Genomic DNA, 25,535 nt, shown 5'->3' with positions numbered 1-25,535 from the left:
GCCATAAACAAACTCGGTCTTTCATCATACAATATTTGAGAATTAAGTGCAGAAATAGGACCAAGGAGATCCATCATAGGTCTCCTGACCCATATAGATTCTATTCTATTTTTAAATTCAAAAACTTCCATTTCCCACTGACTTACGAACAAGCTTTAACCAAAGAAGAGTTCTTTGTTGACTTATTTAGAACAAAAAGTATTTTAGCATGATATCAAAACAAACTTTTCCGGATTTTATCTCTAAGTTGCCTAGGAAAAACCTCCTCTGATGGAAAACATGACTGTATCAAGCCCTTTACCCATAAGGTCAAATATATGGACTCAGTTAGTACTTAAATCAACGAAAATAATCACCAAGAGCATCTCCACTTTTCAATAACAGCAGAAAGCAAAAATAAATTAAATTTTTATTGAAACTAAATTATGTACTATAACCTGTTATTTAATAATTTGATATTCATAGAAGGAAACCTAAAAAGAACCACCACACACAAACGCAATAATCAGACACTTAGAATTTTCGCCGACTACGACGTTACCTTGCGAGAGAAAGGAAAACCTTTCACGATACTTGGCGGAAGAAAGAATAAATTTATAAAAAAAGGCGCTCTGTTTCAATATGTATTTCCTTCTTCTTCTTTGAATATTTCTACTTTAATAAACTCTTGACTCCCTCTCTCAATAGACACACTTGATGGGATTTTTCAAAGTGACTATCATAAAAGTAAAAGGTTCTGAACAAGTGATTGTATTTATTATGAAGAGCCATAAAACCTCAACTATTTAGAAACAATTATATAGAAATAAGGTCAGTAATCATTTCTATGAATATATATCCCCGACTTTTTTTCTCTTTTTTTTACCAAAATTCTGTTGGCTTTACATTTTGTTAATCTTTTTGTAATATCTTAAATTCCGTTTGCTTAATTAAAAAAATATTTATAATCCTTGATTTTGAAAAAGAATTAAAAATATTATCATCCTTAAATTACTATTCAAGAATGCATAATAGAGTTGATTCGGTCTCAAACTGAACGATGTCGGTTTGAACGAATTTTGTTACATACTACAAGCAACTTTAAAATTATTTTTAATATTTATTTGTTATTGATATAGTATGCTTGTAGTCTGACAGTTAATTGAAGAACAAGGCAAAATGAAAAAAGGCTTAGTCTCACGAGGAGTGTTTGTATACTTTTAACAGGTTTTTGTAAGGGTGAAAGTTGAAAAAATTCTGAGTATTTTTCATCCAAAGTTTCATAATTATCATATTTTTCTTCATACGACTATCCATCAATGTGCTAAAGCATAATCTATTGACAAAATTATCATGTGTGCCCATTATAATAAAGCCGTTCTATAAATGTCTAATGATTTTTTTTTAAATGACATGTCCTTCAACTTTAAAACTATTACAATTTAATAAAATTATTATTCTGGTTCTCCAAGTAGACCTTCTGTCTAAGTAAAATGTAGAGTCTTGACCAAAAGATGAAAATTAAAGTGTCTTCCTTGCGAATCATGAACGAATTTCCCAAGTTCAACTTTATCAAGATACTCAAAAAGTACAAATAGTAAGACAATTTGACTTTATATATTTATTTTACTCCATATAAACCATTCAGTCTCAAAGTGGCTACCCTTGGCATCCACCATAGTCTATTTTTTACGTATTCCTCAAAAATGTCAGTCCACTCCTTTTCCATTGCAGCCTTTAGAGCATCCATATGGCAAATGAACACTGATACTCTTTTATGAATTTGTTGAATGATTTAATAAGAGAGATCCTGTTGTACTCACGAAAAGGCATCTAACCGTATAAGTCTCATAAATCCGCGTGGGGAACTAGAATTTTAAGTCTGAATATTAGCATACTAATCTACTATTTAAAGAACAAAACATTTTCCAGACTTTTTCTTATAGAAAATATATATCATTTATTGTTTTAGAAAAAACATTTCTTGATGATGTAATATAAAAAAGTTTAAGATTACCCAAATATACCATACTGCTTTCCCAAATATATAATAAATATTGATAGTTTCCTCAGATACCTCGTCTCTTTCGTCGATGGTCTCATATACAGTGGCCTTGAATACGACTATTCATGATGTGTATCTAGCAGGAATGGGCCAAGTACATTGGTACTTATACTTAAGTACCCGTTAAGGTCATATAACTTATTTTATTTAAAAATGACTTTAAAACAATAAATATTTTCATCAATTGTAATATTTTGCTGTGAGTAACAAATCCTGATATATGTAGAAAATTTTTTATATTTTTAATTTTTTTCTCAAAAAATTTCATTCTTTGTAAACAGCTCTGGATTTTAGATTTTTTTTTCCAAAAAAACTGTAATTTGCGGAAAAAAATCAAAATCACCCTCCCTCCAATATAATCCTGCGGGCGCCCCTAATACATCAGAACATGAAGGTATTTTTGTGACTTGTAAGTGAAGTTCCAAAGTCGGACTCTCCAAGAAATAGTAGCCACGACATTTGTATACGTCACAAGTGTCCTTTTCAATTACTCTCTCTGTCTCTTGTTCTCCCATGGTTAATCTCAGGGGTTCATTTTTTATTATTGCAATGATGATCCTAATAAATAATGAATAAGAAGTATATTCATTAACGTATTCCATTCCCATTTTAAATTGATATTTTGTCGTTGATATCATCATTGTCAGAGGAAGAGGCTTAATTTCTCTTCTCTCTCTCTCTTCCCATTTCCCCAACGGGATTATATTAAAAGTTCAACATTTTCCCTACCTATTATAGTATTTATTATAACTTCTTCATTGTCATTACCCTCATTGTTGTCTATACCCAGAAGCAAATACAATAAATTGATATGCATAGTGTATAATATTTAACTTGGTAGGTACAGGGTACTGTAGATCTTAGAACATCCTACTCTTCTCTTCTTTTTTAACCTACTTCAGCATAAACATTAATTTAAGGGTTGGTTTCAAGTAAGAGTAATTAAAATGTTCCTAAAAATTACTTTCTTCAGGAGATATCTACAAATATGAAAATGCAACTTTTGTTAATTTAAAAAAAAAAAAAAATCAAGCCATCAATTCCAAGATGAAAGACAAAAAAAGCTCTTCTTGATGCCGGAACGGGATACTCTGAAACGTGAACCTATCCCGAAACGCTTGATACTTGGCCTACTATGTTGATGATGTGCCTCCATCAATTCATCGTTGCATCTGACGACAAAATAGTGCCGTCTTATTGATTCCCTGAGGACCTGAAGATCGCTGCCAATTCGTACTTGGAGGTCTTAATAGTGGTGATATTAACTTGGCTGACGCTCAACTATCTTCTACGAAACTATGTTTGAAAGCAGGACTCGGACACAAGTCAAGACAACTGAGACATGGTATTTCAACAGCTTAGGAAACTTTTGGGGTTAGACAATGTAGTCACCCTCTAGCTATGACTCTAATCCCTTGGACTCCACCATCTGAGACGCAGTTCATAAGAAGGCAAGTACAACCCCACACTCAAGTGTTGAAAATTTCAAGGCTTTTCTTGCGAAGGAATGTACAGATATGTCTGTGGACTTTGTTATAAACTTGTGTAAGGCGCTCACACCCCAGATTGAGGCCGTGGTTGGCGCCGAAGGAGACCACCTTCAAAAATAGTTATATATGGATCTAGTTATAAAAAAATGTTGAAAGTTTCAAAGCTAAACTCTGTGGTCTTTTTGAGAAAATTTGAAGAGGTTCATCATGGGTAAAAATATTGACGATTTCCTATCCCACTCTGTATTCAAATACTCTAATTAGAATGAGAGTATTTCTACTACCCATATATAATTGAAGAAAAAAACCTAGTAAAAAAGTGCCGCTACGTAGAGACTCTACAGACTTTCTTATTTTGATGTAAAAATATAGAACTGCGTAGAGATGTATTCTACTTACAACATACTAAGTATACGTCTTATAATATGAAAAGTCTCATGAGAATTGAACAACAATAAATTGTATTGTTTTTATTTTGTGTGTTTCCTTCTTACAAATATATAAAACAATTTATTTCAAGTTCCATTTAAAAAAAAAAAGTATCAATACGTCTTTGAAATCCTTTTTGTTTATAATAAGTATATATTTTAACTTGTTTGTTTTGAAAGCCATCCCTGAATAGATACATACTTTTTCCCATTCTCAAAACATGCACTGAATAATCTCTTTGTATTATAATATATGATACCTAATTGTATTTTAGATTGAGAATTCATGTCTTTTATAATATAAGCCAATATGTATTGATGTAACATATTTCTTTAATTTGTTACTTATCTTCATGAAGAAATGGTATCTCATGATATAATTATATCAATTAAGCCTTTAATTATGTATGACTGGGGTTTCAAATCATGAAAGAGACATCAGTTAATTAAGTTGTTTGAGCCACGGAACGTTTTACTATATTGTCAAAACTTTTAATAATAATTTGAATAGTTGAATATTTTTCCTACTAAAAAGGATTAAAGCTAATTATATTTTTTCTTGATGGAGTCTTTAGTTAAGTTCTATACATGAATGTTGGTAGTCTATCGGACTCTATTAGCAGATTAACATCCAAATATTTCCAGTAGTAAAAAATACGTTCTGTTGGTATGCTATAAAAAAGAAACTGAAAACTCATTTGGGAAGCCTAAAATTTAAAAATATATTTAGGAGGCGAACAACTTAGCTGTTTTTCTTGTGTATTACGACTAAGCCGTTTCCCTCCCTCTCAATCTCTTTTATGATTATAAACCGTTTCGTTTATAAGGAGTGTACATTGTATTCACCTATAAATATCCTGGCAGGAGAGTTACTCTCAGGCATTATAATCATCAGTGATGTAAATCCTATGAATTTTCTGGCTGCCCCATTTTTTTGGAATTGGTAATCTGAAGAATGAATTTTATTTTCTTAAGCAGTTGTCATTATTATTTAATTCACGAATATCCTTCTCTAAATAAATTCAACTATATTCAAAACGTGATTGAACATCCTCATAAAAGACGAAACATAACCATGAGGATTTGTCAGGGATTTATAACTGTAAGTCCTTTTTGGACTCAGGGGATCAACATAGGAGTAATTCTAGCAAATGTCCTTTTTTTAATATCCTTTTCTCTTTCTTCTCTTGTCACAGCTGATTGTTGCTGATCTAATGAAACATCATGAGCATTATACTTTATCTTCTCAATACATTCTTCAAATTGTCAAGGTTACCATGTAGATTTTCGGTTTCTTGTTTTTACAATGCCTCTCACAATGAGGCTTTTTGAGTTGTATAATAGCATAAGGTTTAGGACAAACAGGAATTCTAGCTTTTCCCAAAAAATATAATATCCAGTGTTACTTTTGAAGCACTTTCATGAATGATTTTTTTCAATGTTATATGGTGATACAAAAAAAAAAAAAAGAAGCAAAACCTGCCTTCTTGAAAGCACCTTTGCACTAGTTAGTTGGGCCTCTTCGTGTCCAGGTAACCGGAAATCTTTAGTTTGACTTCTCGTGGATTTTGCCATTACTTTAGTATTCTTTGTTTAAATTGAACTGCTATTAATATTTTAAGTCGTAATATGAAACATAAAAATGAAATAGTTGTGTGATTAATATGCAAAAGTACTCTTACAACCAATGCCATAGTTATTTATTAATAATTCTATGCAAACTTTAATGAAGATTCAAAGTCCTTCTGATAATAAATTGTTCATTTTTAACAGTAAATGAACGACGATATTGCCGTTCAATTAAAAAAAAATAAAGATCGATAATGTGCGCTGTGAGTAATAGGTTAAAAAAAGTCCTTCACTACTATTTGGTTTAAAATCTAAAAAAACTAATTTAAGAAAAAAATAGTATTAATATTTTATAAAGGTTATTTCATTATGTAAAACAAATTATACAAAAAGGTTTAATCATATCTGCCTATGGTTGGAAGATAATAAAAGCAACTACTTCTATGAATTATTTTCTTATGAAATATACAATAAACATAATATTAATTTGCATAAATTATCAACTAACTTTGTTACTTTAAAGCTGCCTGCTTTAATGTTTGGCTAATGCGAAAAAAATATTAAGAATTTTTTTACTCTTTCAATTTAATAAAGCAAATATATCACTTTTATGACCAAAGCGAATGATACTAACGTATTTTGACTTCAACATACGCGAATTTATTTATTTTTTTGCTTTTTTTAAAGGGAATTTAAAATAGTCTTAATTCAACAATGATGACTTTTTAATGAGAAAAACTCGTCATAGGGAATAATTAGATTAAAAATTTTTCATAATATTTAATAACTAGGCATACACTCAAAATTCATAAAGTGATTGTCCTTTTTGGACTTTCACGAAGAAGAAAAAAGAGCTACCTCGAAACCAAAGCAATTGGCTTTGCACTGTTAAACTCGAAAGCCCTTATTGCGAGCAGGCTGACGTCTTATGTAATGTGATGTAAATCCTGTGATTTGTTTAGCTCCCCTGTTTTTTGGAATTGGTAATTTCAAGTATGAATTTTCTTTTCCTTAGCAGTTGTCATTATTAGTCAATTCCTTAGGGGTGAACTTCCTTTCCTAAATAGATCAATGGTATTCAAAACCTGATTGAACATTCGTGTGTGCTCATAAAAGACGGAGAGTAACCTTGAGGAACCTTGTTGCGGAGTTATGATTTGAAGTCCTTGTTGGACTCAAAATAGAATTGGAGATCGACATCGAAGAACTTCTTACAAATGTCCTTGTTTATTTCCTTCCCTCCCCCTCCCCCTCCTACCTGGCCACAACTGATTGTAGCTGATCTCCACCAAAACATACTTTTAAATTGTCAGGCTAACCATGTATATTTTCTTTTTTTTATATGCTCATTATACACACGATTTTCAACACTACATATGAATATATTGTGTTGGAAGAAGTGAGAGCTATAATTTTGGTTGCATCCGCGAGATATGTAGCCTTATCGCTAAAACTTCAAACATAGGAACGGAAACATGATCCAAATCAGCAAAAGAAAACAAGTATCCTTTATCTATGGCTTTCAACAAGCAATTTTTTTAAACATAATTATAAATAATTTTTGGAAAAGCTTGACAAACTATATTTTTTGATCCTTTCACTTTTAGTGGATACTTTTCATTTGAGTTTTAATGAATATATTTTTGATCGTATATTTATAATAGTTATTGTTCTACTCTAGGGCACTAAGTTTAAGCCATAATGGTAATACGTAATTGCCCTGGACTTTATTATTATACTTATATTATCTATTTTTAAATATTCATATTAATATTAAAAATTCTTGTTAAAAAATCACTACTCAAATATTTTGATTAATCGAGTTTTTTTGTAGTTCGAGTAGTTATCGAATCTCAAACCAATAAATAGTGTGTAATATTAAGAAACGAAGGAATAAAAAATACAATTTAAAAATGTATTTTATAATTTGTAAAATGAATCATGTATATTAAATTGATTTTCCTTTAATTTCCATCCCCTAATTAATCAACTTTTCAACATTCAGTTATCCACAATGTCCACACAGTGACATTATTTGTAAAGAAAATGAATTTAAATGATAAATCCAACACCTTTTCTACAATAAATGCACATATGTTACGACTTATTCACGAATTTGGCCATTTTATGAATAAATGAGCAAACTCCTTATACACTTCATAAAAGGATGAATAGTTATTTTTCGCTTCATAAGAAGGAGGGCTGTAGACTGGCTCAAATTTTAGGGTGAGTTTGAGTCCAAATTACGATTTGGACTTCAAGACTGAGTTCTGAGTCCGATTTGAAATTCAAAATCAAGTCCTGAGTCTACCGGAATCTCAAGTCCTAGTCCCGAATCTGCTAAGTTACACACTTGGATAGATATATGTATATATACATATATTGCAATCTGTCTAACAATCTTGATGACCACTATGACAAAAAGATAAGAAAACACTAACCAACTATACAAAGTGTCTACATACAAAAGTGTATCATTAAAGAAACTTAAGTAATATAAATAGTTTTGATTGTCTTAAAAACGGAAGATAAACTGTATCTTCAAAACTAAACACATTTGTTGCATCAGGTAAATATATTTACAAATACTATATAACAAAAAAAAACCCAAAAAAAACCAACAAGTATGTACAGTTTTCTCTTAAGAAAATGATTACATTCAGAAAATTACAGTACACTCTACGCATGTTACTACCTTTTAGTTTCCAAAAAACGCGGCTGTGTAAATAAAGACGGACCATTAAGCACCAATTTCTATAAAAATAAATTTGTATGAATAATACAAAACTTAAAGAAGGATTTGGTACTTGGACTAAATTTAGACAAGCCCGAATCAATAGCCTTATAAGAAGACACTCTAATTGCTTCATGATGCATCGTCAATTGAACGATACAACAACACCCTTTTGTACAATTAATGTCTCGAATCCATGACATGAGTTTTAAACTTTGACATTTATACATCAAATGTTTCAATTCATGTACTTCTCCAGGTCATTTGCCATTTCCTGAAATGTTTATGTCCTACGAATGTATTTGCAATATAAATATAATTATTAATAACATACATGTTTGCTTGCTATTTGTTTGTCTGTCCATATTGTGAATAAATTTCCTTGCAACCCATCTAAAGGGGACATGCTACATTCAGCTTGTGATCTGATCTATTTACTTATTACACAATAAGCATATATTGACTGCAAGCTATGTGTAAGGGGTTTATTCGCTCTATAGTTGCAAACATGTGGGGTTGATTGAAGAAATACAGCTGTTAAAAAATGGGGTTGAGATAGATATGTCTATTCTTGGTTTCTAGAAAAAGTTATGACTCTTCTACATCTCCCTATTATTATTTTTATTCATCAGTTGAATTGATTAAAATATTGGGCAAAGTAATACTCCCAACTGGAGTAAAAAATATATATCTATCCAAGTGTGTATCGTGTATCTTTTTAATTGACTATGTAGATTACTGGGCTTGCGGTTTGATGTTCAACTCAAAGGATCTTCTCTATCTATTTACTCGTGTTTGGTTTCAGCTAAGAACTCCTATTGCGGTCTGATAACTTTTGAGATAGCTTGAGCGTTTTTTAATATTTAAACGGAATAGTGCTCCGAATATTTCTTTCAATTTTCTAAAATGACCTTTTTTCCAAAAAAAAGGTTACTCTTTTTTCTAAGACGAATAAGGTCGATCTTCTTTCTATTTTTTCAAATTTTTGTCCCCTGTTCCCCATAACGTAGTTTATTATTCGGACCTCCGTGGTTTTAAGTTGATCCCCTTTCGCTTCAAGCAGAAGAGACATGGCTTTAGGCTTTAACCTCCGCCCTCTATGCCCACGTGGCTTTTGAAAAAATTTCCCTATTTGGGATATAGAGCAAGACACCCAATGATCTACAAACGATTACATTTCGGTGCACGGTCAAAAACAGGGAAATTGACTATATATCGGACTCGAAAAATCCCTAAAGACTAAACTAAAAAAATAAATCCCTCTATAGTAGGATTTACTGTATTCATTTGCTTATATATCTACAAATGAACGAAAGAAAGAAAAAGGAAGATCTTAATTCAAACGGACATTTGAAATAGATAAAAGCAGAGGGGGGACCCTTCGTGTATTTGTCACTCGAGTGTACATACATACATACAACTTATGCAATAAGCTACATTCAAATACTTGCCCCTGATTTCTTTTTTATGTTCTATTATATTATTGTTATTATTATTTTATTTTGTGTTCCCTTCCACAAACACTCTCTTCAAACCATTCTCATACATAATAAATGAAAAAGTTTGTTTTCTTCTTCTGTCAAATTGATTTACATATTATGCTTTGTTTTTTATATTATCTGGTTCCTTCTACTTTGTATTGATATATTATATGTTGCTATACATAAGTTAAAAACATTGGAATCTTATCATAAGTAGTCTATTGTACTGGGTGTCACCTCCATTTAACTACCAATACGATATATATAAAGAAGGATTCTCTCCTAAACGAATTATCCGATTTCAATAAAAACCAATTCCTTATGAAAATTATTTATTTAAAAAAAAAAATATTATTCCTATATATTCGTCTGTTGCGTGAATAACGGCCTCAACTCTACTTCGGAAACAGGCGTAAGTCTTGACGACAATCTCCTTTGTTAGATTCCGGAATTCCTCTGGATCTTGGCATAATCTTTGATTTTGTATTGCTGGAGAATCTATTAGTGTGTTGCTCGACTTTAACCCCACACAAATAAGTGTCCAACAAAGTAAAAAAGATCTGATATCATTTTGTGATTAGCACGCTTTGCTGTTCAGCTCCAGACGCTTCAAACTCCTCCCTGACTCTCCAGAAAAAAATACCTTTCCAGGTTTAAGAAGTTTGTAATCTTAACATTGTCTCGTCTGGCGCTGCCTTTTCCATGATTGTGGAATAAATACATCGTCAATCGATGATATTAATTTAAAACTTACGCCACACACTTCTGACTAGCAGTTAAAACTACAAAAACCGTCCTACCTACGTAAGTGCAGCTGTATCTGGTGCTCAAAGTTCGTTGTTAAACAACGACTTCATGTTGTAATATTATTACTCTTGAAGAGATAATATTTATCATCTATGTCTTGAGTAACTGCGTGTAAGTGTGCTCATGAGAAACAGTGAAGAACACGTAGGATTTCTCGGTAGTTATAATTTATATTTTTTAAGCCAAGTTTGTCTGTTCGTCGATTATTAATAACTCCGGGCAATCCCAGGTAATACCAGTAGTAGCGATCTCCTCCACGCTAGTGTCAGTGCCAAGAAAGCTGCATAGACCTTTTACCTCTCCATCCGGACTCCCTACTACATCAAGAAGTCAATTAAAGTCTCATACAGCCACAAACAACCAAAAATTATACAGAAACAATATGGATTACTTCTGGGTTGTCTCCATGTAGCACTCGTACAGACCTGACCTCAACTCTCTGGACTTTGCAGATTGAAATGAGTAGGAGAAAAATGTCTGCCGCAGCTATAATCAAAATTTGGATCCCCTCTGAGCTGTCATCAATGTATCTTAGTACGCCAAGGATACGGCTTACATTATCAAGAGATGGCAATCTGTTCGCCGCCGTGTTGAAGCTGTTATTACTTGTGAAGGAGAACATATTGAATAAATAAAAATTAGCTAAAGTTAGTATTTAAATATATCACAAATTGGTTTTGAGTGGTCTTGTCATGATTAAATAAAAACCACGTTTTTAGTAATTTAGTCCCGTATACATGCAAAGAAAAATGCTTGTGGTATCTTCCTGTCAAATCTGTCTTTGTTTACAGGCAATCAAGTGTTACCAGCAGAACAATGGCCGACTCTTACTCCAGTATTTTGAATGTCACCAAACCTGACTCAGACTCCAACAAACATTATTATTGTTAAATAATATGCTTTATGATCAATATAAGTACTATTGAGTCATTTGATTTTATATTCTATAAATATAGATTTAATTTATAGCTATTGGTAGGTGTTAGTGATAGGTAGTAAATAATTATGCTATATACATAGAAAATATTTGGAGTATAAGATATTTAACTAGATGAACAAGAATTGAAATGGATCAAAATCTATCTATCTATACTACACTTTTCTCTGATGAAATAGACTACTCACATGTCCAAGATAATGAATTATCTTGGGCTATGCTCTACCCAATATAATAATTTAGACTTTATAAGTGTTTGGCAATTGTGATTGCATGGACTATGGAGCACGTTTGAAATTTGGGAAGTAAACATATAAATTAGTTAACTTAATAAGTTTCATATATTGCTAAGTAATTACTGATTATTAAGTACTTAATACCATAATGTATAACCATTTAGCAAATAACTTTAGGAATACTGAATTAGATTATAAATAAGTTTTTGACATAATTTATAATACTTTTTTGTAGCCGGAGTCGGTAAAATTTTTGCAACTCCGAATTCGCAGCCCTAGTTACCAAACTAGTATTAAAGTCAAGCTTTGGGCTCAGCTATCTTAAAGTTTGACTTTTGAGAGGTTCGTGCTTTTTTAAAACTCCATTGTATTACTTATTCCAATTATATTATCAATACCCAGAGACAAATTTGAAGTGGCTATATTAAATATGTATATTTAATGACTAGTCAAATGTGAAACAGCTTATTTCAGACCAAGTTGAGAAGAAGGAAACGCAATGGACAACATTTATATTACTTTCTTCTTCTTTTTGTTACTCTTTCTTGACAGTTTAATTTGATATATTATTATTTATTATCTAAAGACATAGGGTTATTCACATATGAAAGTGAGATTTGATTGTCAGAGTTTCTTTATTTTGGGATATGATCAAGGAACATGGATATTTTTTTTATGACCTTTATTATGATATGTACTTCGTTTAATATGTGTACATATATATGAGGCTAATCTTTCTCAAAGCTCTAAACAAAGTGGGGATCAGTAATTGTCCAAAGTAGTGGTCTATGTATCACTTTTTTTGTCCGCTAGAGGCGTCAATATTACTCTATAGCTGGAGTTGACAATTTAAAAAAAAAGTGTAAGAAGATGGCGGGATTGATGCTTATAGTTCTCCTGAATTTAGAACCTTATTAATATCAGCTGTCTGTTATAAAATTTTGGGTGGAGAAAATGAATTACTATTATAAATAGGGAATCTTCAACATTTAAAAGAGCATTAGTGAACGGAAAATATTATATATACATTCAAATATAAATCAAAAATTAATTTATTTAACCATGCATTTTAAAACAATTTACTCCAAAAATAGGTAGGACTGCTTACTTTAGAGGGAGAAGTGAACCCCACGACGCCCTATTAAATAATGAATAAAAAAAGAAGAAAGAACACACGCACCAACCAAAAATGTAGTTTTTTCATTACAAACATATCAACTTTATTAATAACTAATTAAGCAACCTCCATGACTTCACTCTTTTATTAAATTAACAAAGTGAATTATTCTATAGATTGAAGAAAAATTTGCACATGCCTTGGGGAAAATGATCAAGTGAATCATTTGTGGTCTCATAAAAAGTGACATTTTGCGTGTGAAAACAATTTCACAAGGAATATAATATGCGCATTTCCCTACTTGATTTATAGCTTTACTTTACCCAAAGCTACAAAACCAAGTGATCAAACCAGGATCATGTGGCTAATTTTGTTCGAATTTAGTTGATCATACTTTTTTGTTCAATAGCGGAGCACAGAATGCTTTAACTCTATAACCTTCTATCTATGCAACCTCCACAAATTCAATAATGATCATTCATACGTATTACTTAGGTACCTTAATATACTATGTGCCTCAAAAACGACATCTTACGTGAAAAAGTTTTTTCGTAGCCAAGGAAATCTCCTTAAGTAGACAAGCACGTTTTTTTCCTTTGTTTTATTACTTTGCTCTACTCTGCATTGATACAATAATTATATATACAATTTCAATATAATCTTGAAAAAGTAAAATTAGGAAAAAAAAAAAAAAAAGACATGGATAAGGTTTAATTGAGAGAGTCTCCATGTATGTCTCTCAGAGTTCGACGACAACTAATGTGACCATTAATATTCGTGGTTTTTTTTTTATAAAGAAGGTGGAAAAGTTTTTATTTTCCATCATAGAAGTTTTACAATTTGGTTCATACACCAGGAAAAAAGGAAAAGAGAAGATAACACAAGTTAAAGAACAAAAAAAAAAAAAAAGTCCCTGAACGTTAAAAAGTTTTTAACATTTCTTAACTACACTTTTGTAATTTTCAATTTCAATCACTATAAAATCAAATCTTTTACATACACCGATTAAAAAAGGTATGTATCTGGATAATAGTCGTATCCTGAACATCAATCTTACAAATATCTACCAAAACGTGTAATTACTAGTTTTGGCATTTGGTCTAGAAATCCTAGACCCGTCTGAGAACGTCATAAATTTTGTTGGACCAAATTAGTTCAGTCCTCCAAAAAGCTCGGTCTGGATCGGTCTCATATAAAAATTCGGTCCAGATCGGTCCAAATGAAGAATTCAATCTAATTCGGTTCCAAAAAAATCGGTCTAGACTGATTTTAAAAATAAATTGTTTATAATATGACATCATATATTTTTTCAAGGACAATGACGTTCTACGAAGTTTAAACAGAAATAGCTCGGATTAATTTTGATCCTGCCGTTTTTTATATGTATACAGTAATTGTTCTTGAACTTATCGTGTACTTTTGAGATTTAAAAAAAAAATGAATGACAGTTGATCTAGAAAAAAAATGTATCTCATAATATATGAGACCGAAAAAAATCGGGCCATAAAGTGAGACCAAATAAAAATCAGTCTACAAAGTCTACACGGTAAAAGAACGCGGCCTGGACCGAAAAATCGGTCCAGAAAAAATCACTTAAGACCGAACCGAATAAAAAAATTGGTGCTGGACCGAGTTTCAACACTAGTAATTACTCCTCGGCTAGTATAATTATTAAATAGTATTATTTTCTTTATCTATATCCGGATACTCGTTATTACCCAGATACTTGCGTGGCACCTCTTGTATCTATCACTATGAACGGGTGTTTTGAGTATTTTTCTTTATGTATGAAACGCAACTACATAGTAGATATTAGTCTTTTGTGAAGTCATTAACTGTCTTGAAAATTCAGACTGAAATCCATACAATATTGTCAGATATAGTTATAAATTGTTTGTTCCCTGCGCTCTATCTTGTCAGTAGACGCGTGAAAAATGTCAGAATACGATGAAATATTGTACTTAGTTGCATTATTTTATACATAGTTTTGAAATACGTTAGGAAACAATAAAATGAGTCACTTATGATTTAAAAAAAAAATCCAATTTGTTGGCTTTTCCTTTGTAGCACTAATATATAATGAATATTAATAAATGCTCATATTTCCTAGCATTCCTTCTAGACAAAATCATGTGATAGAAATATTACAACTTAAACCTCCATTTGTGAACGTCCAATTTATAACGGCCTTAGTGGTGAACTCCGTAAAAAGGAACCACAAGAATAAAACCTACTCAATTACCAGGATGTTTAAAGATCGGGCAGTGCGGTGTTGTGGTCCCTGGTATTTATGAAAATCCTGTGTATAATGGGATGTTAAAAAAAAGAAACCGAAACTCAAAATGGTAACCCTGACAATTTGAAGAATGCTTTGGAGGAGAGAAAGAATAATGCTCATTAAGTTTCCTTAGATCAGCAACAATCAGCTGTGACAAGGGAGGAATGCAAAAAGTATATACACAAGTACATTTTCTAGAATTACTCCGATGTCGATCCCCAATTTCACTTTGATTCAAATAAGTACTTACAATTTCTAACTCTGTAACAAATAGAGGAGGGTTCTACTCCATCTTTTATGAGCAAATACGAATTTTCAATTAGGTTTTGAGTATAATTGAATCCATTTAGGATAGGATGTTCACTACTCAAGAATTTAAAAAAATAATGACAACTGAAAAGAAAATTCCTTCTTAAGATTACCATTTCCACAAAAAATGAACCAGCTAAAAAATACACCGGATCTACATCCCTGTCCAAGCTTAGTACTCTATGCCCCTTGAAGGAATTAATTTTTGGGTTCGCATTCTGATCGGGCCCCCTATGAAGAAGGAAAAGCAATAGAAAAAGGAAGATAGGATAAAATAAAGGGGGGGGGAAAGCAAAAAAGAAGATAAAGAAACAGACAGAAATATATACAGAGAGAGAGAGAGAGAGAGATAGACAGTGGAAGGTATGATATGGAATTTCCCAAAAATCCAATGACTTTTTCGGAAATTCTCTGTATTTCCTTCCACTTAGTGCAAAGATGAACGTTTATTCAACATGATTGGACGGTCTACCGGACCCCTTTCCCATAACATACAATTAGAAACTATTGGAAAATAGTGGTTTTTGTTAGCGCCATTCAAAAACACGCCTTTTGTTTTAATTTTCAACTAGTAGTGATGATGGTGACAGTTTTGGTTACTTTAATAAAATTTTGCCTTTAATTTTATTTAATTTTTTGTATTTTTAACCTTTCTTTTTTTTCTTCATTTTGTTTGCAAGTATAAAAAACCAAATAAGAGTTATTTATAATGTATACAATTGATAGCTAATTCAAGTTGTGTGCCGGAACAAATCCCGGTACATGAGTATGCCTAATTGCAACGGAAAAAGACGGTAAAACCCATGTAGGACCTGATACTGGGCCGAAATTAAAACAAAGTACCAGAATTCCTTGTTAACTACATGATAAATAGTTGAATGATTATAATAATTACGCCATTAAATTTTGTATCATTTAAAAAAATATCAATTTCTAAAAATACTTGTCTAAATATAAGACATCGAGAAAAAATTATAATTTAAAAAAAAATAATATTAAGAACACAAGCTTGGGGTTTCAACAAAGAATAGCTTGATATTTTTATAGTAAAAGCACTAAATTTGTATCTTTGATAAAAATTTCTTTTCAGTATTCATTACTTATGAGAATTTTAGTAATCAAATAGTAACCCGCACTTTTTCTTGAGGTTACATGTATTATATAAAGTAATAGCTATACTATTATATGATATTGGATATATGATTTTGTAGCTACCGTTTACACTTCAGTCCCCACATTGAAAAAAGAAAAAGAAAAAATAATCCTAAAAATCCAAAAGAAAAATTAAGGAACGATTTTCAAACAAAACAGTTAAATAAATTCATTGAACCTCGATTAATAATTGAGTAAATCTAAACACGGAATTATCAAGATAAATAAAAAATAACATTAAATATAAATTACTGTTTTAAGAGCATACTTCAAAGTATTGGGGATAAGATGTAGATTCAAAGGAATAAGAACCATCTTTAAGAAAATTTAAGAATAGGCTGGTATATTTGCCTTAAACTATTTTGCCTCAGGACATTTTGGTGTAAACAATTTTGCCTTAAGCCGTTTTGCCTGAAGGATATATCAATCAATGAGGTTTTATAAATCGTTCTTTTATATATTTTCTTTGAAATTGATGTTATCTTTGAATTTTTTAATCAAAATACGGGGTTGATCTTATCTAGTGGTTAACATTATATATTTTTTTTCAATTTTTCAAGAGCAAAATTTATACAAAAGATTTTGTGAGGACCTTTATTTATTTATTTACTGTAACTTGGTCCACTCCTTCTTGATGGAAACCTCTATAGATTGGAGACTCATGTGAGGAGTAGCAAACATGCTTTCCTACAGACGCACCTAGATAGAGTAGCCCAAGGGGTTTGCGTCTGTAGAGGAGGTCAGCCACATATTGAGGTACTAAAAGTGCGGAAAGTTGTCTCTCAGAAAGGGCTGGGTCTTAGCAGAGCAATGCCACAGAGCTCCGTCTTGAGTGAAAACAAAGTTGTTCCCAAACTTTTATCAGGCCTAAGGTGGCACTTTCTTATCCGGAAGTTCGATTTAAGCATCTGCATTGGCCCACTCCTTCCTCTCCACAACGGCCAGAACCATGGTTCCAGCTGATTTTTTTGTTCTGAAGACATGTCTTATGAAAGCAAAGACATTGCTTGGATGTTCGGTTGTGATGTAGCAGCTGTTCTGCTTATTAATAGTAGCTTCAAAGCAGATTTTTTTAAATATGTTTTCTTGTCCTCCTCCGTGATTTTGCACGAATATAATTCCTGAGTGAAAATAATAAAATGTCTACCACTAGATAAGATCAACCTATTAAATAATTAGTATTATTATAAGACAAATTAAATGTTTTTTTCCAGTTGGACTAATAATGTAATTATACTCTTTCTACGTATTAGACTTGTTTGTCAATCCATAAGTCTCTTCTAACATGAATAATCCATCCCCTATAATGACAATGAATAACAATGTAGCACTTCTTCCGTTCGAATCGTTGTCGGATTTATTATTACTATTTTTCTTATTATACTAATTTGATTAACTAACTCTTTATTAACGAACTCTTTCATACGATCTTTTCAGACTCTTATCTCTTCTTTGATAGTGTCTAATAGGGGATTGGAATGTATTCCCTCTGTTTCGAATTCATTACATAGTATAATTTTATATATATTTATATATACTAATATACATAATTCTATCATTATTTATTAATATTTTATTGCGAAATATCATTGCAGCGAAAATCCTAAGGCAAATTGTCCTGAGGCAAAATAGTTTAAGGCAAAAGTTCCTAATGCCCTTTCAAATATTTTGAGACTCTTTGGCATTAATTAAGATAAATTGAACAACTAATTTATATTTTTAAAAAACGGGTTCAAATGTCATTGCAAAATACACTTAGGAATCAAAGTGCCAGTCCTTGGGAAAGGGCCTATTTTTTAACTGAATCAATAATTTTGGTATCGACATAACACGTCGTTTTTTTACTAATTAGCAATACTCAAAATTAATAGTCGAATGCTTTCTAAAAAGGTTTTTGAAATGATATCCTTTAATGTATCTCTGAAGGATCTACTCATCTACAAAAACATTTGCCCCCAACAACTACATACATTGTATATAATAATTACTATAAATAAAACTAAATAAATAGACGTAAAAAAAACTTAGTTTCTTTAAAAAATAAAATTAAAGACATCTTCTACTGAAGAAGATAAATATTTTTTTTCCTTTCTTTTATAAAGAATACAAAAAAAAAAAAATAACAGCTTGAAAGAAAAAACAAGTAATATAAAGTTTTCATATTAAAGCAAATTAAAAGCGTAAAAATGTAGGACAAATTTACTTCGTTCTCTTAGTTCTTAAGTGCTCTTTCTTTTTCTTTTTATCTAGAGATGCATGTGTGTGTATTGTATGTAAATCAGATGTGAACCCAAACCTGTCCTCCTCATAAGAAGAGAAACTTACTTTTGTGCACATTATAAGATGGTGAGAGAGCTTTCTTAACCCTTTAGGTAGGAACAGAACCTGAATATTGGTTTATTTGCAGCGAGCATAAATTTAACAAAAAATAAAATAATAAAAAAAAAAAGAGTGCAGAGTATAACAACTAAATCCGACGTTTGATCTGTCTTCTTTAAATTAACATAAAATGGTTATTTTGTAAGATTTATTCATTTGATATTTGCAACTATCTAAGCTCCTACATTTAATATTATAATTTTTCACACATTAGTAGTTTATTTTGTGTGTAACTTAGTTGGAATAAACATTTGTGAAAATTTTAAACAGTTTGCTTCATCTTATTTCCAAGTTAGAAAAAACCTAAAAAATTAATTCAGTAAGATGAAGCCCTTATTTCAAACTATTACCCCCAGGTTCAGTTTGTGCTTGTTAAGTATTGTTTCGAGGTTCTTAAATTTTTTATTGATCATAGACTTATTTATCCCTCCTGCATCTTTATTTCTTGAAAAAAAGAGCCCCGTAAAAGAAGTATATTTTTGTAGTACCTTTAGATTTATTTTTTTCTTTGCCGCATTTCACACAGGGCTAGTTGGTTTCTGCAACAAAAGTTGCTCTATGATATTCTCTAGGCATTGATTTTACACTCACATAAATTTAGCAAATATTCCCCTAGTTATGATGTTTTATTATAATATCTGCAATCAACTGTGAGAGGAAGGAAATACCCAAAGAACTAGCAAAAATTACTACGATGTTGATCCTCAATTATACTTTGAGTCTAAAAGGGACATGCACATATATCTCATCGAAAAAAACTCAGTGTTACTCTTCATTATCCATGAGATCACACACTTTATACTTAAATGTTATTTACAACAAGTACAACGCTTATATAAGGTGATATTTTTTACGAATATAACTAGGTATGATCGTAAATCTTATGTATTTTTTATCTTGCAAGTTTTGTTGTCTTTTGCAACCTGAATATTATATTTTCTAAAACTGTTTACAACTTAAATATAACTATTAATTATTACTTATGAAATTTAGTTCAGATTTATCTATAACTCTGTCATGTTTTATCAAAAATATGAAAAATGAACATATAATATTGAAATAAGAAAATTATTTATTCATTTTTAATGGAACATTTCTTCTTTCCTTTCATTATTGATTTGGTTCTTTTTTTAATTTTTGAAGTGATCAACTCGAAATGAATACTCAAGATTTTTCGTGTGTACACATAACTTAATATACAAAGTAAGGCACAATCCATTCATTTGTTATAATATAAAGGATAAGATTACTCTGCCTGTAGCGTTGGAATAAAAAAAATACAATTTTTTTCATCAATCACAGTCATAAAGAGACATTGAATAAAAAAATATATTTTTCTATACCTTGTACCAAAATAATTTGAATGTGAATTTGGTATGAACTAGGGAGTATATTAATAGCCCAGTCCAAAAATCTAAGCTGGTTGTTTTCACTTTCTCTTTAACTATCTACATGATAATGATTGACATTTGAGTAAAGTACGGTTTAAAAAAAAAAAAAAAAAAAAAAAAATTATACATTTAGATAAGCAGTGCAAATTTCCAAACATGCAGAGGGTAAAATTAAAATGTGTGGGGACTTTTTATTCGTACAATTTACAATAGAAAAAATAAAAAATACTCTTTTTTTAAGAGCAAGGGAATTTTGCTTAAAAATGAATGAAAAATCGTCTAGTTATTCTATTTATGAAAGAAAATAATAATAAATTTTGTTGCCTTGTGTAATTGTCACTACTTCAACATGCTACTTTTTGCTACAACTTGGAAAAATATTCAAATCGCAATATCACTAGAGTTGTAAATTCTAAGCATTTTCTAGTGTACGAGTTTTTTTAGAGTTCGGAATCTGAGCAATGTTTTTTATTTGCCAAAGCTGTTGTCATTAATCTTTCATCCTTAAATAGAAAACATCTAAGTTACAGTGCTTGTGCTAAAAAATGAAGGATAATAACACGTAGGATTTCTGGAGGAGTTTTTCCTTGTTATACTCAGAACTAAGTAATAAATAATTCCTGCATATATCCTTGCTAGAGGGAGCGTTGTTTTTTCCCTTCTTCTCATAGCTGCTAGCAGTGAATCTAATACAACGTCATAACAGCTTCGCTGCACTCCTCTTAAACATTTTTCAATGCAAAATATAATTTTTTTTTCTCAAAATTGAGTCATGATTATATTTGTATTTCTTGTACGAATTATTGTCCATTTTTATCCACAAAATACTCTATTTAATCCTTTGGATGCCCCATCAAATTGTGTTTAAAATAGCCCAAATATCAGGCAGATATGTGGATCTTTAATCAAATAAAGGTTCTTAATTATAGCTCAAATTCTTGGATATATCAAATCATCCGCAAAATTTTACTACAAAGTCTATAATTGACTCAAATATGTCCATGAAACATTGAGCTAATTGAACTAAAAAAAAAATATTGATTTTCTTCTTTTCTTGAAGTTTTGTTCAAGATTGTTTTCATCCTGAGGCACCACATTTCTTAGAGTTCGCATGTCAGTTTTTGGTTTCTTTTTACATATGGAAAGTGATTATATTACTGAATTTCATATCAATCTGCCTCGTTCTTCCCTATGTACAATTTTAAAGTTTAAAAAAAAAAAGTAATAAAAAATAGAACTGAATTTCATGAAAAAAGCTTCAAATTGCTATGACAAAAAAGTAAAAAAAAATACCATCATGGCTTTATTTAAAGACTCCTCATGGTTTCATTACAATTCACATTAGAATGTGTTGTTGACGTTGTCATTTAATATGAGTCAAACTTATAATGATGACGATTTTTGTGGTGAAAGACAGAGTCAGAATATATATAAAAAGAACTAGATGTGTTCTTACTCAAAAAATAAAAATGTTGTAAACTCATTTATCTTCTCAGTCTCTATACCAACAATGTGTTCCTCCCTACGTAACCTCCCTTTCCAACTCTACATATACACATGTCTTCAATATATATATATTAGTGTTGATACTCGGTCCGAGACCAAAACTTTTCCCATTTGGTCCTAAGTGTTTTTTTTCTACACCAATATTTCTGTACTGATCTCGATCTCAGACCGTACACCAAAATTTAATCGTTTTCTAATCATGAACCGAATATTTCTGGCCTCAATATAATATGTGTAGTAAAAGAAAATCCATTATTTTTGATGGATTAAACAAAATCCGTCAATGTTTATCTCATTGGCAATCAAAGAGTGACGATATCCATTTTTTAACCGCATTTTCTACGATTGGCTTTACAGAGCATTCTGTATCTCTGATATCAAAATTACCAAAAAAGAATCAACGGAACCAAAAATGAGAACCATAAACACTATTCAAGCTTTCGGTTGCTTGGATTGTATTTTCACCTTTTTCGAAGAAAAACTGTACAATATGGCATATTTTCTATTTGCTGATGTCCGACATCTTTGACACGCGTTCAAACAATAGAGAGTTAAAAAAAAAAATCAAAAACTGTCCATTAAGACTTTTTATTACAAATCTTATATTTCTAACACCCCCTAGCGTAAACCGATAACACCAATCAAACACGAGATACACATTACTAAAGCCATCTATTGTAAAAATACATGATTTCCTCTGACCACACCTATTATGTCAATCTAGTTGGGAAATGTCTTGATATAAATTTACGCCGTTATCAAAGAGGGATGTTACAGAAAACTGGAGACCTTACTAGTCACATTTCTTTTCTTTTTTTAGCAGCTGAATTTGTATTCCCGAGCGCTTGATATATTTTTAAAAAGTCGTTTATAAAAAAATATCACCAATTAAAAAATATATATATATATACTACTTATGCAACACATTTATCTTCGTATGTATAACGCTATTACTCAAATGTTCACAGTTTTAAAACCCATACAGAGTAGGGAACCAAAAACTTCCAGTAGGATGAATTAATTAAGAAAAACTTGATTTTTATGGAATCAAATTAATAACATACACAACCAATTTGTAGTATGTTTAAATACTATAGTTAGCTATATTTTTTATCTAATATGTCCTCTTTCACAAGCAATAACACCCTACACACGCTGACAAAATGATTGACAGCTCTTGGCAATGAAGAACGAGTCCATGTTGGCATGATGACATCTCGGTGGGAATTCAAATTGGGTTGAGAGTTGTAGCAGACATTGTTCTTCAAGACATCTCAAGCTGCAATGACCAGCGAGTTGAGGTCATGGCTAGAGGAGGGCCACATGGAGGCAAGCACAAAGTCAGCAAATATTGTTGCTACATAAGTTTTGGTTCTTCTTGTCTGTGTGGGACTGTAATGGACCTTTTTTGATGTTGTAGGCTGTCCGAATAAAGGTCCTAACGGTATCTGCAGCATTCTTGGGACTAACATCGGCGTAAAGGTGACCAACTTTTTGCACGTGGAGATATTTTTAAAAAGTAAAACTTATTTATTTTGCTTCAGTTGTTATTCGAGTGCTTAATTAAAGCTCATAATAAGAATAAAGGTTATAAAATCGTATTTAAATGCTACTGCAAGTTTTGGATCCCCATTATGTACATGACGAGTTCAACGATTCATATATATAATAGACGTGGACAGAGCAGTTTCTTGTGTAATTTATTTTGTCCACTAAAAATCATAAGAGTTTCAGACCGGTCTAGGATTTTCAGACCAAAACCCAACTCTAATACATATAAAGTCATAAAAATATGTGTTTCTCCATGTTCAAACTAACAGAGAGAGAGAGAGAGACTACTTCTTTGACATAAAATTCTAATCAGGGTTTGAAGTACACAAAGTAATTTCATTATGTTATTATGTTACATTGTATATAATATAAACAGAGTTACGAACAAAGCTATTATTAGAATATAAGGTTCCTTTTTATATTCAAATTAGAAATGATTCAACTAGGTATGTCTTAGAACCTTATAAAAGAATATTGTAGCCCTCCAATGTCTCTTTCTGAACAAACTATGCCTCAACATGAAGGCTATAAGATATATTTGCTATATGTCAACATAAAAGCAAGCTGAAAGTGTTTTCATAAAAAATAATCAGTAAGCTTAAATAAACGATTAAGCTCTGTCCTTTAAATTATATTAACAATTTATTTATTAATTTCTAATACTTTTTGAATTGATCAAATGGAGTTGCACTGATTTAAGTAAAAGTGATTTTAGGAATAAAATGCAAAGTGACTAAGTGGAAAAATGGCATATTCTTTTAAAATAATATAATACCTATCATCAATGTAATAAATATTAAAATCAAAAGAAAAATAAACAAATAGAACAGCACAATTTTTATGTTTCTTTTTCTAGTTTGATACAATGACATTTGAATATGTAATTACGTCTGTAATAATAGTCTTTAGTCATATTTATCAAAGATCATGAATATTACAACTCCATATATTTATTCAGTGCTATTTAGAATAAAAATCCGGCTCCAACTTCATTGACTTGTAAAACAAATATAAATCCCTTTGTCAATGTTTAATTCCATCTATTAGTTCATTTATTAAATAAATGCAAATGCATATTTAATGACAAAAAAATGCCACTAAAATAATTTATTCGACACTTATGTAATTATCTAAATTGGTTTTTGGCAGTACGTATGGTTGGAGCAAACTTTATGTCAATATTTTGAAAAAGAATTCATGGTCTATGAGTTAAATAGTGGTAACTCCTTTGAATCTTCCATCTTTTTTATTCTGCCAATTATTTTTTATGTAGTAATAAAACGAAATAACCCTTGGATTTAATGCCCTGAATAGATTTTTATGTAAATAAAATTATGACAATGATTCAGATAATTAGAGATGGTTTCATTTAGATAAAGGGAATTCTAGTTCAACTTTTTCCCTTCGCACTATAACATATCTCAATTAAATTAAATACTTTCCAAGATCATAATATTTATTCTTTATCTGCTTAAATAAGCCAAGTCACCAAGTGAAAATATTTGTTACCTCTATATATTTATTTCTCTATGGGTGAGTGCTAAAAGTACAATTTTGAAAAAAAAAAAAAAAAAATCAAATATTGTTCTTATAAATTGTATGAGTATATCTATAAAATAAGTACTTTTCAAAAGTATATCTATCAAGTTAAAAATAAGAGTATTTGACGACTAAAAAATGGAAGTGTAATTGTATAGTGCTAAAAAACCCAAATCTATGGCTATTGTGAAATAAATACCTTAATTAATGGCAATGATGCTAAAAATATTGTTCTTTTATGGAATGGCATGGCTTAATTTTCTTTTAGCTATAAGTTCTACATATGAGTCCATAATTGCAGAATACTTAAATAATAATCACATCAAATATAAAACATATTTGGTTCTTATGAATCTTGTTCTAGGTATATAGGTGCATAATTCGATACTAATTACATCCTTTTGAACCTCCTTAAACTTGTCTTGACTATTGGTCAAAATAAAATATATAAACTGACAAAAATTTAAAAAGTTTCTTAATATTATTTAAAAGTATTCGGTTAAAAAAAAAAAAGGGGGCGGGGAAATACTTTGCGCATTAATAAAAAAAGTTTGAAATCTATTGGAACCAATATAATAAATATCTTT

General features: G+C 30.6%; 1 protein-coding gene across 1 annotated transcript in view; it reads left to right on the top strand.

Annotated features, from left to right (window-relative positions):
- Positions 1-613: 613 nt before the first annotated feature.
- Positions 614-25,535, top strand: part of LOC121129738 (lachesin) — a 56,984-nt gene continuing 32,062 nt past the window's right edge. Inside the window, exon 1 of the mRNA XM_040725458.2 lies at positions 614-810. The gene's annotated coding sequence lies outside the window, so the exon portion shown is untranslated. The remainder of the gene's footprint in view (positions 811-25,535) is intronic.

The sequence above is a fragment of the Lepeophtheirus salmonis genome, chromosome 14 (assembly GCF_016086655.4).
Source record: "Lepeophtheirus salmonis chromosome 14, UVic_Lsal_1.4, whole genome shotgun sequence".
Lineage (NCBI taxonomy): Eukaryota > Metazoa > Arthropoda > Copepoda > Siphonostomatoida > Caligidae > Lepeophtheirus > Lepeophtheirus salmonis.
The sequence above is the reverse complement of the archived record's forward strand: the minus strand, read 5'-3'. Positions and strand labels throughout refer to the sequence as shown.